The sequence below is a fragment of the Poecilia latipinna genome, unplaced genomic scaffold (assembly GCF_001443285.1).
Source record: "Poecilia latipinna isolate Pla-1442-1.1 unplaced genomic scaffold, P_latipinna-1.0 Scaffold2588, whole genome shotgun sequence".
Taxonomy (NCBI): domain Eukaryota; kingdom Metazoa; phylum Chordata; class Actinopteri; order Cyprinodontiformes; family Poeciliidae; genus Poecilia; species Poecilia latipinna.
In genome coordinates, this window is record NW_015115204.1 from 37,101 (window position 1) to 40,210 (window position 3,110).

The window sequence follows — 3,110 nt, forward strand, 5'->3', positions numbered from 1 at the left end:
ACTAGAACTAAAATTATGTAACCCAAAATAGCTCATCTCCTTATGTTCCAAATAAAAAGAAAAAAAAAAAAAAAAAAAAAAAAAAAAAAAAAAAAAAAATTGAGTGTGAAAATGTGCATTTCCAGTTGTTGGTCCTGTGTGTCTCTGCGTTGCTTTCTGAAGCAGCCTGTCCTGGGCAGACCCTACTGACCACTGGAGAGGGCTTTGTCCTTGCTGCAGTCAGTTTTTAATAAGTCACAGTTGTAATATTTATCCACATGTTTATGCCGTTTTTTTATATATTATTTATTCATAGACTTGAGGGTATTTTTTTATTTTTTTTAGCTTTTTAAATATCCTATATTTATGTAATATTTTCTTTTTTTATATACTGACTTACTTTCATGATGGTTTCTGGTCTGTCCAACAAATTATGGGTAATAATAAACTCACCTTGATCACAGACTCATGATTGGCGCCAGGCCCCCAAAACCCTGCAAGCACTAGCCGGCTGTTACTTGGCTTAACGGTTTTTAGTAATTTTCCATTTTTGGTGAAAAAACTCCAACCCAGTACGCTGGGTTAAACCCTTAATGCAGACCTGGATCGGTCTACGATTGGCAAAGGACTGAGTTAGTGGGATAATACTAAAAGAAATAGAGAAAAAAGGATTTCTTTTGAACGAACATTTTTAAAATATTTGCAGTGTAAATTTGCGCACGTCGCACAAAACACTAAAACCAGCAATAAAATTGATCCGGATGTGGTTCAGTTGAGAAATAAAACCAGTACCCAAAGTCCACATCTCTCTCTCTCTCTCTCTCTCTCTCTCTCTCTCCAGCACTTCTCCCTCCTGCCCCCGCTACAGCATTTCTCTGTGTTTGTAGCCAAAGTAGCTCAGTAAACGATCCACCGCAGTGCCTGGGACAGACTGCGTGGAAGAGGGAGAGAAAAGACATTTCGAGGATGGGAAGGGGAACTTAAGGGTAAACACCCAGAAGGAGGAAAAGAGGAAGGAAAGAAAGAAAGAGCGGAGGAGAGGAAGGGACAAAACCCCCAGCGCATCCTCCCCTGGTGTGGGGTTTCTTGGCTTCCTGACGTGTGCGCACGACTCTTCGTGGCACCGTGAGTATTCCTCCTTCTGGATTCCTGTGTTTTGTTGGCAGTAATTACAATGGTGACTGAGTCATTTGAATTGTAGGCGCGCGCGCGTGTGTGTGGTAGCTGTGGAAAAGAGCAGGAATCATGACGCGTCGTGTTAATAAAGACAGACAGCAGCTCGTTCCGGAGCGCACCGGGAAATGCTTTTATTCCGACAGCCAAGTCATCCATCCCCACACAACTCCACTGCAGTTTCACGTCGTTCACATGTTCCTCACTCTGTGTTTATCAGCGCCCCCCCCCCCCCTCTAGAAACTCCGTGCGCAGTCTCTGGCTCGGGTTCTGGTTGTGCACACATGTATTCAGCAGAGAGATGACAGTGTTGGATGTTCAGCTCTCCTCGCTGCTGCACAGAGAAACCGTTTGCAGAGACCAAAGCCTCCCGTTCAGTCAGGATCTCTGCGTTTAGTTGTCGGGAAGTCGTAAGGTTTCCCCGTGAGTGATTTCATAGATTTTTCTCTGAGCCCGATTGGTGAGACGCTGCACACAGGGATAATTAGTTCAGCACATCTTCTAGTTCCAGTGCGTGGACGCACTCCTGTGGTGCGCGCCCACGTTGGATACTCCTTCCATTTTTTGGGCCAAGGACTTTTCTTTTGATACATTCTTTCACTTTTTCTCGGTTCCTGTTTTTTTTTTTTTTTGACTGCTGTGTTCTCTGAAGGTTTTCACATCTTCCTACCAAGAGGGGGTTCTTGCATGAAATATTCCCCATAGGTCAGTCATATTCTCCCTGTTTTTTAAAATCTGTGTATTGTTTACAAATGAAGGTTTCATTAAACACAAAATTTTTAATCAGTGCGTATTAATTCTGTTCAGGTTAGCCCAGTCAAACCAATTTAAGCTAATCAGGTCTTACCAGTCTATTGACTCCATTCAAAGGGTCTCAGATATGCATTCACAGTGTTTTCACAAATTGATTCCCTTTGCAAATAAACCCTGCTCAGTGTGGAATCATTCCCTTCCAGTCTCACCAGTCCAAGTCTCTCTGGTTCTGAATTAGTTCTGCTCAAATCAAGCCCTCAGTTCTTAAAACACTGTAAAATCTCCCCCTATTTCTGAATAAGTCTCTAATCAAATGATTAGTATGTAATTGTTGCCAAGTGCAGAAATATTATCTTTACAGTGTTTTCTTTGGCCACTAGAGAGGGACACTCATTCTTTTTATTTTTTATTTTTTGACTGGCTCAATGACAGAAAACTTGTTCAGATTACAAATAACAGACAGCTTTAGTTCCTTACACTAGTTGCCCAACCATCTTTTTGTCTTTTTTTACCCAGCGGCGTCCCTAGCACGTTTTTTTTCCAAGTACTTTTCCCATATTGCTCACATCAAAAATCACAGCAGGAGAGAAGCGTAGGCTCCATATCAGCTTTGAACTTCAGGATCATCCGCTATCCGTCATTTACAGTAAAAACTGTGTGACCGTAGTAAGCAGAAGAAAGCTTGTTCCCTGCCAGATTATGTTTTCGCTTGCCCACTCCAGGTCCTGCCACTTTGGGCAGAAAGCCACATCCCCCAAACCAAAACTCTTATCCCTCCCTGTTATCCATCACACCCTCTTTATACTTGGCATCTCTTTGTCCTGTGAGTTATAAAGGCTGTGCCAATCTGTAGATTGAGATAGATTAGAGTGAATTAAACCTTTTGTCCCCCTGTGGCTCCTATCTAACCAGTTAAATTGGTTCATTGCTTTCTGGGAGAAAGAGGCCAAGAAGGCTGAGGTGTCAAAGCCTTAAAGTGGGATTACGATCACACATCTCTGGAGGAAATTGTTTTCTTCTGCTGTTTATGGCGTCTCCATCAAGTATCAATTATATATATATATATATATATATATATATATATATATATATATATATATATATATATATATAATAAAAATAATTAAATATATATATATATATATATATATATATATATATATATATATATATATATATATATATATATATATATATATATATAT

The 3,110-nt window shown here is 40.3% G+C and overlaps 1 protein-coding gene across 1 annotated transcript in view; it reads left to right on the plus strand.

Annotated features, from left to right (window-relative positions):
• Window positions 1-799: 799 nt before the first annotated feature.
• Window positions 800-3,110, plus strand: part of LOC106938423 (voltage-dependent calcium channel gamma-7 subunit-like) — a 19,120-nt gene continuing 16,809 nt past the window's right edge. Inside the window, exon 1 of the mRNA XM_015020463.1 lies at window positions 800-1,104. The gene's annotated coding sequence lies outside the window, so the exon portion shown is untranslated. The remainder of the gene's footprint in view (window positions 1,105-3,110) is intronic.